This window comes from Carassius gibelio, chromosome B3, assembly GCF_023724105.1.
Source record: "Carassius gibelio isolate Cgi1373 ecotype wild population from Czech Republic chromosome B3, carGib1.2-hapl.c, whole genome shotgun sequence".
Taxonomy (NCBI): domain Eukaryota; kingdom Metazoa; phylum Chordata; class Actinopteri; order Cypriniformes; family Cyprinidae; genus Carassius; species Carassius gibelio.
This window is the reverse complement of record NC_068398.1, coordinates 40377621-40395207: the sequence shown is the minus strand read 5'-3', so window position 1 is coordinate 40395207 and position 17587 is coordinate 40377621. Positions and strand designations below refer to the sequence as shown.

The 17587-nt window shown below is 37.3% G+C and overlaps 1 protein-coding gene across 1 annotated transcript in view; it reads right to left on the bottom strand.

Annotated features, from left to right (window-relative positions):
• The window catches only part of LOC127953353 (zinc finger protein 665), a 376772-nt gene that overhangs the window by 71463 nt on the left and 287722 nt on the right, over positions 1–17587 (bottom strand). The gene's annotated exons all lie outside the window — the stretch shown is intronic.

Here is a 17587-nt window from a genome sequence, read left to right as displayed (position 1 = left end):
CTTATGTTTATAATTTATTTTAAGATCTGTTTCAGTGACTGAATTAAATTATTGAATAATTCAGTTGTTTTTATTAATATAGCAAGAGTACCGTATTTTACGCACTATAAGGTGAACTTAAAAGCCTTTAATTTTCTCAAAAAACGACAATGCGCCTTATAATCCGGAGCGCCTTATATATGGATCAAGGCGCTCTGTCAAAATGTTTCAGTATGAAAAACCAATAAAAACTATTTAATAATAATAAAATGTTTCACTATGACTGGTAAACTACAAAGCCGCACCGTTTGCAGCATTACGTAGTCAGTAAACACCGGTACTGTGCTGTACGTTGAAGAAATCGAGGGATTCATGGACGGGGAATTAACTGAAAAAGTGAGCTTTGCGTGTTATACGTAACTGAACATGTCAACTGAATGTTGAGTTATGCACTAACGTTTGATTTAGTGGTATCAGACTGTTTCTTTTACTACGTGTTTAAGACTAAATTAGGGTAAAGTTTCCCTCCACGTTTGGGAGAAGAGTGAGCAAGGCTGGGAGATATCGTAATATGCACATCAGCGTTTGAACAACTCAGTGAAAAGAGTTGTCAGAACGCTTAAAGTTTGACTTTATCTGACTATATGTTGACGTTCCCTTTAGCACAGCTCCATCTAGTGGATGTATAACGCAAACCAAGTCAAACTTTCACTGCAGTATCTTCTATTCTATGCGCCTTATAATCTGGTACACCCTATATATGAAAACAGTTCTAAAATAGGCCATTCATTGAAGTTGCGCCATATAATCCGGTGCGCCTTATAGTGCGGAATATACAATAGTAGTATACAATAGTAGTACGGGGAAGTTGTGGCCTAATGGTTAGAGGGTTGGACTCCCAATCGAAGGGTTGTGAGTTCTAGTCTTGGGCCGGACAGAATTGTGGGTGGGGGTAGTGCATAAACAGCTCTCTCTCCACCTTCAATACCACGACTTAGGTGCCCTTGAACAAGGCATTGAACCCCCAACTGCTCCCCGGGCGCCGCAGCATAAATGGCTTCCCACTGCTCCGGGTGTGTGTTCACTGCTCTGTGTGTGTGCATTTCGGATGGGTTAAATGCAGAGCACAAATTCTGAGTATGGGTCACCATACTTGGCTGAATGTCACTTTACTTTCACTTTTCACTCACTTTCACTTTTTTCACTTTCACTTCACTTATTATTAATAATAAACAATACATTATATGAATACATAATTATTTAAATATAATTAATAACAATACTATTAATATGACATAATTTAATTGTATTATTGTGGAATACCTACTGTTTATTTGGGCAGATTTCAGTAAAGAGCGTTGGGATTCACAAGAAAAATATATATGTATAAAAATTATTTCTGCTGCATTATTATGTTGTTTATTTCATTTTAATATAAATGCACTGTGTAAAGTTCTGTACAAAGGAAACATTATGTATTAAAATGATCTTACTATAATTTATAAATGACAGTAAATCATATTAATATGTTTTCAGTGTGTGTACACTATTCACTCTTCCAAATGTCTGGCTGAATGACAGGTCTTTCTTTTTTACATGGAGGTCCTTGTATAAGCAGTTCACCAGGGCCTTCACAAAGATCTTAATCCTCTCACTAAAATCAGCCATCATCACATCTGTGAACATGTGTTGTAATCAAACCCAGTTTTGGACCCAAAAGCAGAACACAGACTAAAAATTATGCAAATAAAATTAGTTTATTCCCAAAAGTCAAGCAACACAATCCATCTCTTCCAAACTTTGTGGTTGAAGATCGTTAGAAGATATGGGCTGGAAACCACTCAGGCCAGAGATATGTTGGTAGAGCAGAGAGGTTAGTTTGTTGAACAGGCGTAGCAGGATGAATGCAGGTGGAGTAAGGTTTAAAGCACACACACACACACAAAAAACATAATTATAACTCCATAAGAAAAACAAGATCCAAACTCTGGACTGGTCCAAAGACACGGGGAGGCTCAATACCACATAAGCAGACTAAACAATCTGGCAGAAAATGTTTGAAGACCCAGAGTTTAAATACTGGAGGCAGATGAGTTGATTGGCAGCAGGTGATTCATATTCAGCAATCAGCCACAGAGCTAAAAATCTTTGCCCGGGTTCGGGTTGAATTTATATCATCTTACGCGGGCTCGGGTCGGGCTCGGGTTTGCGCGGTAAATGAGCGGTCGTGTGATGTGTTTCGATTGCGAGAAAGATGCGAAAATGGATGCTGAGTAGGTGTAACGGAGGCTTGCCTCTGGCGATTACGTTTTGGTTGCACCAGCAACTAAAGCAAAGTCTGAGGTGTGGAAAAGTTTTGACCGTGTTTATAATGAGAATAATGAATGAATAATGATGCACCATCAATGAGCGCAGGAACGCGCTCAAGATATATACAGTGGATACATTGTACATGTAGGCTTAGCCTAATCTATGTGAGTAAAGGTTTTTCAAATGATAACTAAATATTCATTGAGTCTTAAATGTATAATGTGGACAGAGTATATACGCTAATGTTGGCATTATTCTTTTATTAAATGTCAGCTGCTAAGCAAATCTGGCGGAGCCTTTAGGTTTGCATTATCTTTAATGCCTAAGTTTTTTTTATTTTAAAGTTGCGATCTTGTGGAAGTGACGGATGTTGTTGTGTTCTGTGCATGTTGAGGCATGTTTATCTAGGTGGCCAGTGCAGTTTTGGACACCTACAATCACATCAGAGAAAAGGGAAACAAATCTTTCCAAAGAAATAGTTTAAACAAAATATGCCTAATTACCAAAAAAACTTTCCCTAATTAATATTGGCAGGACACTACAGTGTTTATCAGTGGTGAAATGTTCATGTCTTCGTCCTCAGGCGACAAGCTAGAGCCTGAAAACACTAGTCCCACCAAATCTGGACTCTGAAAAACACTACTGCCATCTATCCCTAATCACAAGGCAAATTCACATCAATCCACTCATTGTTTCCCTGTGCCTTAACTGCTGTGTCAGTTACTAAAAGATCCTCAATTGGTCTTTCCCATCTGTATTCTTGTTGCGACACATCAGTTTTTTTAATCTTTACCAATTTGTTGGGCACTATACCATGGCTCCCTTTTGGAGGTGCCAAAACTTGATTCTTGGCATTGTGTACTGCCAGACTGAGTCTTTCATCATACAAGCCAGAAACTAAGCCTTTTTTTGCACAGGCCTATCTAAAGGGTTAATGGTCCCACCTAGTGATCAACTGTAAAATTAACAAATTTTACCTCTTCCCAAAAAGGAAAACCACAAACAATCAAGAATGCATGATTAAATGGTGTCATGGCTTTGCAATCAAAAAAATTAATTATAATGGAAGTCAATGGGGCAAAAACAGCCACCAACAACAAATTAGGGAGAAAAAACTTAAATCTAATGCTGCACCAAAACTATAAATGCATCAAAGCTAATGTTGCTACTAATCTTTGACATGCCCAAGACTGTTATAAAAAGTAAAAAAAAAAAAAAAAAAAATCCAGCCACAATTACTTTTATATTGAAAATAAGTGATTTTGTGTGTTTTCCCCCCCCAAATCAGTTACATAATTTATGAACTTGGCAATTAATTGGATTTTTTTTTTTTAAACATTTGGCAGTTTTGATCAGGACTGAGGTTGTTAACAGATTTATACAAAAAAATTGAAAAATAATATGAATCTGATACATTTTTACAGCAGTTTAATTGAGTGGATGTTTTCATCCCGAACAACTCGAAAGGGTAGTGAAATTGAACAATCCACAAGGGTTAATTATATTGCATGGAATCTTATGGATCTTACTGATAAAGATATCGTACCTCAAAGTAATGATGTTACAGACCATTTCCTTGTATCATACATGCTGCATATCACTGATATTAACTAAATGGCTCAGTGTTACCGTCCCACATAGCAAGCGGACTTGATCCAAATGTAGCCTCAAGGTGCTGGCCTCCTGTCGGGACGGCGGGGATCCGGCAAACAACATGAGGGCCGATAGTTGATGGGAGGAGTGTGGCCAAGGGGTGCGTTTCCCATACAACGACGTAGCTCGCAGATTAACCACCATAGTACAATGCATCGTTATGAAAACGAACAACCTAGTCACGACTGTTTCCCGAAACCATGGTACCTGTGTCGCAGATCCATAGTTCAAACTACGTTGGTTTGAGCCATCGTTCTTCTTCTTCTTTGTTCTAATGGCTGACTTAAGACATGAGACCATACCGCCACCTACAGTAATTTGGTTTTATTTTCTCTTGTCTTCGACTCTAATTATGCTTTTGAAATGACGTTACGTAGGAGTCGAGTAATAACGAATCATTTGTTTGTTCTGCAATACATTATACACACACAGAGTTAAAAATGTGCTCTTTTCTGATCCCAATGTCAATAATTTCACAATTTCAGATACTATTACTAATAGATACTAATACTATTTCTTATGTAATATTGATAGGCTACTTAACCACAATTGAAAAAAGATGATGTACTGTTGTGGATTGCTTATTTTGCTCATTCTTTCCTATTTATGTTTTGCCATTCTCAAGTGTTAATGTAAATGACACGAAAACCCCAATTTTCAAAGCTTGAAATTGCAGTTATTTTCGAGGAGGTGGAAAATAGTAAAGTCCAGCTATTTTCAAAGCTGAAAAATTACAAATGTTGTCAAAAATAAAATCTGGGCAGAAATCACTCAAAAAAATGAACGATGCTAGCTATGGATATGGACTAAGCCCAGACAAAGTCAGGAATAAGTGGAAGGACTTTGCAAGTGTGACAAAACAGAGGGCTGTTATCATGGGGAGCTTATCATCTGATCGTGGGTGTATCTCTCTATTAGTTTTATTGGATCTTAGTGCTGCGTTTGACACAATTGACCACAACATTCTTTTGCATAGACTTGAACACTTTGTTGGCATCAGTGGAAGTGCATTAGCATAGTTTAAATCATACTTATATGACCGCCATCAGTTCGTAGCAGTGAATGAAGATGTATCATATCGATCACAAGTGCAGTATGGAGTACCTCAAGGCTCAGTACTAGGGCCGCTACTCTTCACGCTTTATATGTTACCCTTGGGAGATATCATAAGGAAACATGGTGTTAGCTTTCACTGTTATGCTGATGATACTCAGCTCTATATTTCTTCGCGGCCCGGTGAAACACACCAATTTGAAAAACTAATGGAATGCATAGTCGATATAAAAAATTGGATGACAAGTAATTTCTTACTGCTAAATTCAGAAAAAACAGAGGTGTTAATCATAGGGCCTAAAAACTCTGCTTGTAATAACCTAGAACACTGTCTAAGACTTGATGGTTGCTCTGTCAATTCTTCGTCATCAGTTAGGAACCTAGGTGTGCTACTTGATCGCAATCTTTCCTTAGAAAGCCACGTTTCTAGCATTTGTAAAACTGCATTTTTCCATCTCAAAAATATATCTAAGTTACGGCCTATGCTCTCAATGTCAAATGCAGAAATGTTAATCCATGCATTTATGACTTCAAGGTTAGACTATTGTAATGCTTTATTGGGTGGTTGTTCTGCTCGCTTGGTAAACAAACTACAGCTAGTCCAAAATGCAGCAGCAATAATTCTTACTAGAACCAGGAAGTATGACCATATTAGCCCGGTCCTGACATTGCTGCACTGGCTCCCTATCAAACATCGTATAGATTTTAAAATATTGCTTATTACTTATAAAGCCCTGAATGGTTTAGCATCTCAGTATTTGAATGAGCTCCTTTTACATTATACTCCTTTACGTCCGCTACGTTCTCAAAACTCAGGCAATTTGATAATACCTAGAATATCAAAATCAACTGCGGGCGGCAGATCCTTTTCCTATTTGGCGCCTAAACTCTGGAATAACCTACCTAACATTGTCCGGGAGGCAGACACACTCTTGCAGTTTAAATCTAGATTAAAGACCTATCTCTTTAACCTGGCATACACATAACATACTAATATGCTTTTAATATCCAAATCCGTTAAAGGATTTTTAGGCTGCATTAATTAGGTAAACCGGAACCGGAAACACTTCACATAACACCGTACTCTCTACATCATTAGAAGAATATTTGTCTGTTTCTCTCTTGTTCGAGGTCACCGTGGCCACCAGATCCAGTCTGTATCCAGATCAGAGGGTCCCTGCAGTCACCCGGATCCAGTACGTATCCAGACCAGATGGTGGATCAGCACCTAGAAAAGACCTCTACAGCCCTGAAAGACAGCGGAGACCAGGACAACTAGAGCCCCAGATACAGATCCCCTGTAAAGACCTTGTCTCAGAGGACCACCAGGACAAGACCTCAGGAAACAGATGATTCTTCTGCACAATCTGACTTTGCTGCAGCCTGGAATTGAACTACTGGTTTCGTCTGGTCAGAGGAGAACTGGCCCCCCAACTGAGCCTGGTTTCTCCCAAGGTTTTTTCCTCCATTCTGTCACCAATGGAGTTTCGGTTCCTTGCCGCTGTCGCCTCTGGCTTGCTTAGTTGGGGTCACTTCATCTACAGCGATATCATTGACTTGATTGCAAATAAAAACAGACACTATTTAAACTGAACAGAGATGACATCACTGAATTCAATGATGAACTGCCTTTAACTATCATTTTGCATTATTGAGACACTGTTTTCCAAATGAATGTTGTTCAGTGCTTTGACGCAATGTATTTTGTTTAAAGCACTATATAAATAAAGGTGATTGATTGATTGATTGATTGATTGATTGATTGGCTGTGGCACGTAAGAGGGAAGCAAAAAAGACTGATGGGGTATCAGTTCAGTTCCTCCTGTCCCTACAGAGGAAGAGACAGTTTTGGGCATCATGGGGCCTGTTGCAATGGAAGGATCCTTGGAGATATAGATACATGTGCATCAACCAGGCCTTTGCATTCAAAGTCCAGGCCTCCAACATCAGGCCCTCTCCAGTCTGGCTCTTCAAAATCAGGCTTCACATTTTATGAGGGCAATAAGAAGAAACAACGCTTAAACTTCAGTTGTTAGCTACACTGAATTATTATGCTGTTGGAAATTTATGGAGGTGGTGGGTGATGGCCTGATGGATGGGTGATGGAAGCACACATGCTTTTGTGTGGGCCACTTCTGCAGTTTGCAGGTGGCTGAAGAGGGAGCATGGCTTTGGTTATAGCTGGCTGCTGGAGACATGTCCTCTTCGCCCATACGTCCTGTCACCTGTGCAGCATCCAGCCATCACTAGAGTTTAAACCATTTGTTTAATCTGACATAATTTCTGTTAAATATTTGGTTTCTTTGCCAATATGCATTAAATGAACACTTAAAAACATTTAAAAAAAACTTTTGCAAACAGTGTATACTGTCTCTCTCTCTCTCTCTCTCTCTCTCTCTCTATATATATATATATATGTATTCACACACAAACACATTTGTAGAGAGTATTCTGTATTCTAATTCTGTAAAAACAACAAAATCACTGAAAAAAAAAAAATGGCCCAAATCAGGCTAAGATCTGGCAGCATATTTTGTGACCCATGATAAACGAGATAAAAACAATATTGCATGATAATGGTTAAATGATCACATACATTTTAATGAAATGTGGTATTGTTAAAATGTAGTCTTAGTAATGGCAAGTCAAAACAGAATGAAACATCATTTAAAAATTAAGCAAATCAGTGAAGTGCATTAAACTACACTTAACTATAATTGTATTAAATTTTATATTATTATTCTTGGTCCAAATAATCTTAGAATCCTTACATGAAAAGAAAGAGAAAGGGAGAGAGTATTTAAGCGCTATCATGTAATTTATTTGGTTTACTATGGGACACACACTGATCTATATAATAGAGAGTGGGGGCACATCATTTTTATTAGAATGCTGTCATGCACAAGCATTAAATAAAATGATAATGAAAGTATTTTATTTTTATTTAAATCCTCTGTATCCTTGTGATGCTTGGTGTGAGGATAAGATCCAAATTCAAACCGCATTAATTGGGGATATGTATATCCTTCCTCTGTAGCTATAGTAACTATTTAAAAATGTGCCTTTAAGAAGTTTTACAATAGGTTTTATGGCAGCGATATCAAACGCTCATTGGCTCTCTCCGGTTTTGTCAGAAATTGCGACATGCCATGTTTCCACAAATGTGTGTTTTGAATAAGAAACGCGCCTTGAGGGAGTGGATCGGCATAGTATTTTCAGCGTGGACTAGGAGTCCCTTGTTTGTTCTGAACAGTTAAACTGAGCAGCGTTTTTCAGAAAAATCTTTAAGGTCCTGCAGATTCTTTAGTTTTCCAACATCTTTACATATTTGAACCCTTTCCAGCAGGGACTTTATGATTTTGAGATGCACCTTATCACACTGAGGACATTTGAGGGACTCAAACACAACTATTTAAAAAGATTCAAACATTCACTGATGCTCCAGAAGGAAACAAGATGCATTAAGAGCTTAATTAATTAAGAAACTTTTGGAATTTGAAGATCAAGGTAAATTGTACTTAATTTGTGTACCGGGAAACATACAAGTATCTTCTGTTGCTTACGAAGGGCAGAACTAAATGGAAAAAAATTATATTTCAACAAAATAAGACAAATTTGGCCATCTTCATTGTGTTCAAAAGCATGTGCTTATACAGCTAGAGCGAAATGCAGTTTAGATATCAGGTATTCTGATTGGATTAGGCCTTGCCCTGGGTTATCAAAAAATTTAGAAGACGGGAACAGCTGTCCAAAGCCTCACAAGGCTGCCCGTCATGATTGAAGCAGTGGGCAGAGCGGTCAGCATTGAGACTGGGACTATTAACCGCAATATGGATAACATCACGGAGAAGCTCGCGGCTTTGGAAAGGTAATTGGAGAATTTGAAGACCAAAAATGGACAAATTAACAATCATAGGGACTGACAAATGGAATGCGGCTACTAGACCAAACAACTGGTATCTTATCTTCTTTCGGCTTTTCTACCAGCATCGGCCTTGGGCTGGATAATTTTCTAATTTTCACCCGGGCGAAAAGTGCAGCCAGACTTTTCTCGCATTCCTCCGCACTCCCACAGCCACCTGCTGATTGTTGACTCTGTCAAGGCTGTCTCCATGGCAACTTGCTGTGACGCTGTATAATCTGCGGGATGAGGCATGTAGAGAGAATCGCAACTCTCCCGGCCTATTAATACACAAACTCTTACACATATACAGATATGCACTCACCTCCCCACCCCCATCCCTTGCCTCGCTGCTTTGTTCCGCCAATCTGGCAAGCGGGCCTGTGACCAGTGCTGTAATGGCTGTTGTACTGGATGCTGATTGACTGGTCTTCATCACCTCGACCCCCCAATCTCCATCCCCAGTTGCAAAGTCATGTGTTTGTGGTGTATTGATTAAGAGCTTTTGTGCTAAGGTGTTTTTCCGGTTCTCACACTGTGCTCCCATAGGAGCACAGTCTGGGTGTTGTTGTTTTTTTCTCCTCTCTCTTAATGTTTTGGTGTTATCTCTTCCCCTGTCTACTGTATTTCGTTGCCTTGTGCCCACATGTTCAATGACAATAAAGTTGAATCTAATCTAATCTAAAATCTAATAAGAATCGGAATCGATAAGCAGAATGGGAATCAATAAAATTCAAACAATACCCAACCATAATTGTAAAGGACATGAAACAGGTTAAATGAAATAAGCATTCTTATGTATGCATTTTAGAAGGGGTTCACCATATACATTGGCGTTATTTCAATGTTCACGTTCCTTATTTCAAAAGTTGATGTTTTGTTATTAGTGTTTGGTTGATTTCAGCTGCACGCAGCATCAGAAGCATAAGCTTGTCACGGATAAATCAATGACAGTGTTGTGGGAGAGAGATTACTAAGGCTATTGTAGTCCCAAGTGAAATGCATAATGGGTAGTGTAGTTCGGAGAAATGTTGTTCGTGTGACGTTTGCTCTTACTGTGCTGTACAGTTCAGAAAATTGAGAAAGCACATTTATAATTTGCTTTATTTAATTCAGGTCAGTCCTCCCAGGAGTTTTGTGCACTGTAACTCTGACAAACATTTATTTGCATGAGAGAGTAAAAATGGCATGCATTATCTAACTTTGTCCGCCTCATCATTGCACGTCATGAATTAATTAGCTGTTTTGCTGCTGCTCGTATTGATGAAGCGAAGAATGTAACAGCAGTTAACAAATTACTAAATTATGATATTTGCTCAGGTGGGTGCTGGGGTCTTTTCTACTGGATTGCAAAGTATACATTTTGTTAATTAACATTACACATAGTGTGCGTCTAATTAGAGTTAAGCTTAGTCAGCGTGGTAGCCCAGGCACACATAGATAGTAATCAGAGCCGGACAGTAACGGAGTACATTTACTTGAGTACAGTCCTTAAGTACAATTTTGAGGGATCTATACTTTACTCGAGTATCATTTTTGGGGAGTACTCATGACTTTACTCAAGTTACTCCATGTAGGATGTTTCTGTACATAAATGTAAGCACTGTGGCAGTAGTAATGCAATATTTAGAAAATGTACTCTTGATACTCAAGTACTTTTAAAAACAAGTACTTCAGTACTTTTACTTAAGTACACAACTGACTGTAGTACTTTTACTTGTACAGGGACCATAATGTAACCTACAGATCACGCGCATACATTCAGAAATGAAGAAAAACTGAAAAATTACAGCATATTCTCTCTGTTTCTGAAGTGACTACCCTCAACTTTGCCATAGTAGAGAGAGACGTTTCTAAAAGAGCAGTCAATAAATCATTTAATATGGATTTTTTAATTCCAGTTCCAATGTTATAACTATTCTTCTAGTATTATGCATGTATTTTTCGTTTAATATAATTTCAAAAAAATATTTATTTTTCTAGCGTAGTGAAATAATTTAGCTGCGGAGCTGTGTTTCTGATCAGGGAAATTGTTGCTGCTCCACTCTGCTCACATACTCTTCTGTGAGACGTGAATTTAAATGTCCGTGTGTGAAGACGTTGTGCAGCGCAAATCCCTGAATGAATGTTTCAAAGTGAGGTAAACTTCAACAGAGTAGGGAGCAAGGAACACTGTGTAGGGACCATGTCAATGTGAACAGTTTATGCACGGAGCTGAAGATCTGAATCAGGTGTGTGAAAGAGAGCCGTGTGAAATCTGCTTGAGAACTGCTGACCTAAAGGAAGTGTTCTGAATAGCAATGTTGTTGCGTTTATTTAACAATTATAATTTTAACTTATATCTTGTCATTATATAAAGGCTGAAATGTGAGGTTTATCTTTTTAGTAAACCCTTTCAACCTTTATTTGAACTTTTACATTATATATCTCAATCTTGAAATCTTGAATGTTATTAAACTGTTGCCAGTCAAGTTGTCATTTAAAATCCGGACATCATTGGTAATGTTATTGTTTTAGTGATTATGCAAAAGTTATTTTATTTGTTGTTTTTAAATTTTTAGATATAAAACTTGGTTAAGTGATGTATTTTTTTAACCTTTCCAGCACATTATAACAATACCATGATAATACTGATGACTCTGATCATTTAAGAAATGTTCATACCATTACATCCTTAGTCCTCTGTATCCTAAAAGTGTCTGAATTCTGTGCATCATAACTGAAGGCAGCAGGGTTTGTGGACAAAGGTTCATCGTCAGCAGCAGGATTTTGTGAGGTGCTGCTACTATTGGAGAGCATATGGCATCAGTTTACACGTTATTCAGCATTTATAGTGGTGGGACATCACAGATACCCAGTAATAATATTAATAAAATCATTAGTGTTACTTATGGAAATTTATGAGTGGGTTTTCCTTTTACAAAGTTTACAAACACACCTGATGAATCTTGATGGTAGAAGTGGCCACTGGTGTCAAAATTATTCACATTCATTATTCAGGTTGAAGTATAGATACTAGGGTTTAAAAAGACTTTTGTAGAAGTTGAAGTATCAACTCAAGCTTTTTACTCAAGTAAAAGTGTAAAATTACTGGTTTCAAAACTACTTAAAGTATAAAAGTAAATGTAATGACGACTTGATAGCTAGGACTGAAACTGTAGCTAGTTGGGGACAAGTGACCACTGTGGTGCATCGATAAGAATGCAATTGGATGCTGGAAATCTCTTCGATGGGTTTATTGACAGTCAGCAGAGGATTAACTGTCTTCATGTATGTACAGTATGTGTGTGGTTCTACAATAAACAATAAAAGAAAATATCAGCATACAATTAAACAACAGTGCTGACACGATTCAATTAGCAAAGCTAATAAATTGTAATTATTATACATTTCCCTTTAAGTAGCTTTAGCTGCTTATACATATCAAATAACCAAATAAAATACCAGGTAACACATTATCTTCTTATTGAATTCAAGAACAGCCTTCATACTTCATACTGCTATAGCAGACAGCACACATACGTTGTGCCGATGTCGAGCCGATCTACAAAATTCCATCGGCACGATATCACTCAGGGAGCGTTTGCTAATAGGGAAGATGTCGCAGTGACGTCGGCCTCTGATCGGAAATGCTCTCCGGCCGATGCTGGGACGGTACATCCTGCCCGCTCTGCGTGGACGCGGTTCAACGGCGTTTTGCTCGTCGTTACGGACCACCCGCGGCTACCGCCGCTGGTTTATAATAAAACACACCACTCTCAAGAACAAATGCAACTTTATTAATATTTTCATATTACATGTACAAATACATTAACATTTACCAGATGCTTTGATCAAAAGTGGATAATTAGAGATTATTTGTAGTCTTTAGAAAATTAACCATGATTTTTGCATGGTTAAATGTTGTATGGGTATAGCACTTTTTTCACAATACTTATTTCAAAGTAGGTTTACAGAAAATGCATATTTGAAGGTAACAGTTTAAAAAGCCAGAGATGACTGAGACTCACTGGGAAGACCATCTTCTAGTTCATAATAAAAAGTCATGTGTTCAGTGCTGTCAGCATCGCAGGCTAACTTTATGCCAAAAACTTTTTAAAAAGAGTTACATAAACACAAAATAAAACCAGGCAAACAATAATTAAGTAATTAAAATGTTTTAAATTGCATGATAAAAATTCTGAAATATTTTCTGATAAAATCTTACTAAAGTCTCTAGTTTTGTGTTCAGTTAACATTAACATTGTCTTTCAACATTTTTAAAGGGTAAGTAAAAAAATATTCAATCAATTTTCCATTGTTACAATGTTTGTAACATTTGTAGAAGAACAATGTTTATTCTTTCTCCAAGATACCGTTTATTTGCAAAACTGATGCAAAACAGCATGTTTTCATTTAGATACTGCATTGTGTCATTTTCTCAAAACTTCTCATTTCATTTTGCATCATCCTGCAGAGTGATGCTTACAAATAAAAGGGGGCATGTAGGTCCACATCAAACTCAGAGAGTAAATAGTTCATTTACAGATATTAGAGACATTGCAATAAAGCAGGCTGAAGATTTACCCTTATAGGCAAAATAAGGATAATATTTGTTTTGTGTGTCAAATGTTTTGTGTGTTCATGTACAGTTGTTGTCTATAGTCTTTGTGAGCGTTGGTCTCATCTGAAGTCTTCACAAGTGAGTTTGGATTCAGTCTGGAGCTGCTGTAATCTCTAGTAATCTTGCGATGGCGATCCTGAGATAGAAACAGGAAATAAAAAGAAAAGAAAGTTTAGCATAGCTGCTGCTGTTCATATTATTTCAGACAAAATATTATTTATTTAATCACATATAACTGGAGTGCATGGTTATTAGATGTGTTGTGTGAATACTAAACTATGTATTTTAATCTAATTTAAACTAAAAAAAAGTGTGTCCGGGCCCCAAATATTATTAGGAAGGCTATTTCAAAGAAAAATACCAAAAAGTTCTACTTCCTTTAGTGGACTTTTATAAACCTCACTCCAGGCCAAGCACCACAGCTGCTGCTGCCCCATTTGAGCTTATTTTGCTATATATATCTGATTTGAACACAAGTAGATTTAATAAACGCACATCCAAAAACTTTAGGCAGGTGCTCAATCACATGATACACTTCACCAATCAATCAACAAAAATCAACACACTGCCACTAATGCTCTCAAAAATCAGTTTGTTGATGAAGTGTTTCATGTGATCCCTGTAAAAGTATTATTTGTGGAACAGGCATCTCTTTAGAATGGAATAAACATGCCACAGTACCATTTCAGTAGCTGGAACATCATATTTGTATTTTATACTACCGTTAAAAGTTTGGAGTCAGTAAGAATTATTACATCTTTGAGAGAAGTCTTTTCTGCTCACCAAGGCTGGCTTTATTTGATCAAAAGGAAGTAAAAAACAGTAATATTGTGAAATATTACAATTTAACACAACAGTTTTCTACCTGAGTACTGCCAGCCACATTATTGAAGGTGAGCTTCTCTCGCTCCAGGACATCTACACCAGGCGGTGTATAAGGAAAGCCCGAAGGATCATCAGTGACTTCAGCCACCCGTCCCACAGACTGCTCTCTCTACTGCCCTCAGGAAGATGCTGGGGCTCATTCCAAACTTCCTCAGAGTTCTGAGTATGGGTCACCATACTTGGCTGTATGTCATGTCACTTTTTTATTTTCAGTGTCCACTTTTCTTACATCACACTCACCATGTTTTGCTGTCACATCGTATATCTACACTGTATGAGACAAAGCATTGCAAATCATTTTAATTTGTGAAAGCATGTCATAAATAGAATGATTCAGCAGTTTTCTGTCGGGTATTTGTCGTGCCGTGCTGTGTAGCATCAAGTGTAGACCGCATCACTGATTATAATAAGTTCTGTTGAATTTTGTTGTGTGGCAACGCGCCGCTTGCATCCACTGTAGACACGATGTTAGTTATTGTCACTTTCTAATGCTACATTTGAATTTTCATGCCACTTTATTTTAAATTAGCATGGGCCAAATATTTTTCTCTTGTGGGCTCCCTATTGAGGAACCCTGGTTTATGACATGTGGAGTCCCACAAGGCTCAATTCTTGCACCGTTCTTGTTTAGCTTTTATATGCTCCCACTAAGTCAAATAATGAGAAAGAACCAAATTGCCAATCACAGCTATGCAGAGGATACCCAGATTTACCTAGCCTTAATTAGATGTTTTGTTTCCAAAAATAAAAAAAAAATACATATAAATAACATTACATTACAATATAACGTTTCTATCTATATAGCCTACCAGTCAACAGTTTTTGTACAGTTAGATTGTTTTATGTTTTTAAAGAAGTCTCTTCTGCTCACCAAGCCTGCATTTATTTGAAATATTTTTACCATAAAAATAAAAAAATAATAAAATGTAATTTATTCCTGTGATTTAAAGCTTAATTTTCAGCATCATAACTCTAGTCTTCAGTGTAACATCCTCCATAAATCATTCTAATATGCCGATTTACTGATTATCAATGTTTAAAACAGGTGAGCACATTTTATTCAGCATTCTTTGATGAATAGAAGGATCCAAAGATTAGCATTTATGTGAAATAAAAATATTTCACAACATTATACACTATTCCATTCAAAAGCTTAGAGTCAGTATATATATATTATATACTCAGCTGTTTTTAACATTATCATAATAAGTTTTTTAGTTTTTTAGCAGAATATCAGAATGTAGTTTTGCTGTACTTTATCAAATAAATGCAGGCTTGGTGAACAGAAGATACTTCTTTATAAAACATTAACAAGCTTACTGTTCAAAAACTTCTGACTGGTAGGATACTATAGGCAACTTTAATTTTTCTCTAATTTCTAGCTTTTGATTGGCTTAGAAATCTATAACTGCTGGACAATAACAAATAATAATGACTTGTTTATAAATGACAAACACTTTTTTCAATCACAATAAGGCAGAATAGTTTTTATACTGTAATAATAGCATTTTTCATTTACTTTATTTATCACCTGCTGGAGATGACTTGAAAAAAACATATTGTCGCAATTGTGTCTGTTTTTCTCATAGACTGTATAAAAGGTTTTTCTGCGAAAACAACTGTTTTCATACAGCGATAATTGGACGCTGTTGCCCACATTAGGAGTTTCCTAGTATGATTTTCTGCGCGAGGGCGCCCTCCTGCTTCGAGTATGAATGAAACACACACTGCAGGAGAGTTTAGCGCTCCGTGATGTTCGTCTCGCCTTCTAGGTCCAAATAAAACATCAGGTCATGTGCAAACTATCCTGTCTCTTTGAGTTTAAATTTTAATTTATTCACACAATAATAATTGTATAAAATATTAAGAATTTCTGACATTTTATAATGTTAGAAAACATTTCAATTATAAATAAGTGCTGTCCATTGAACTTTCCGTTTATAAAAGACAGTATCAAAGTTTCCACAAAAAAATATTAAGCAAAGAAAAAAAAACTGTTTTAGCAATTGACAATTAGAACAAGAATAAACCATTATAATTAATTAGGCACCATCAATAAATGAACACCAAATCGGCACAGTAGTGACCACTGAAGACAGGAGTATTGATGCTGAAAATTAAACTTTGCATCACAGGAATAAATTATATTTTAGATGTATTTATATTGCATATATATCCAACATTTAGTATCAACAGTTCAACAAAAATACAATCACTATACCAATGTCAACTTACCATGTTGTTTTCTACAACCAGCAGACCTTTCCAATTTTGGGGGGAAATGTTCTTAAAGTGTTCCTTGACTTCCCACAAGATGCTAGACTTTGATATTGTTATTATTTGAAATAAGTATTGACTTTCCTCTTTTGTTTCTTTATTTCCAGGTGGAATTTCCATCTGAAGGTTCCTTCATTGTTGGCCTGTCAAAGTGCAACCGCAAAGCTGGTCTAGGTCACTGCAATCATCAGATTGGGTTACTGTATACCCTCGCACAATATATAAAACTCTCATACAAGTCTCTTCCACCTAATGTTAGTTAAACCTCCCTACCACAGACATGGCATGTTCCTTCACGTTCTATGGGTCTAGCCCCCAAACCTATTAATACAGTAAAAATATCTAAATTAAAGCCACCAACAGCTGATCCACCACAAACATCCTATAAAAGATCTTGTCATGGAATCATACCCAACATCTACTGTCCTATTCCAACCCCTTTACCAAGTGACCAGTTTGCTAATGACCTTTGCGAAAATCTTGCTAAAATTGGAAGCAATAGCCAAATGCACAAACTGCTGCTGGCATCAAGGAGATATCCAGTGGACCAAGTTGAATCTGAATTTGGACTTCTGCCCCATGGATCAGCGTTGACATACCAAGCCATTGGCTTACCCACCACAACTACTGATCACTACCCACCGTTTCCTCTGCCACAACAACCGTGCACCTACTCAACAGTTTTCAACGAGAAGGAGAGTAGTTTCTATAGAGGTATGACTGTTACTCCCTCTGATGCCGAGGCACTAGAGAAAGAAACCAGGGGACAAAGTGACAGTAAGATATGGCACCGTGTTCGTTCCCAGCGTCTGACATCATCAAATTTTAAAAGAATAGTCTCACGAGTTGGAGACTTCAGCACACTTGCCACCAGTATGCAGAAGCAGAAAAGGTCATTGCAGACACAAGCCATGAAGAGAGGCCTG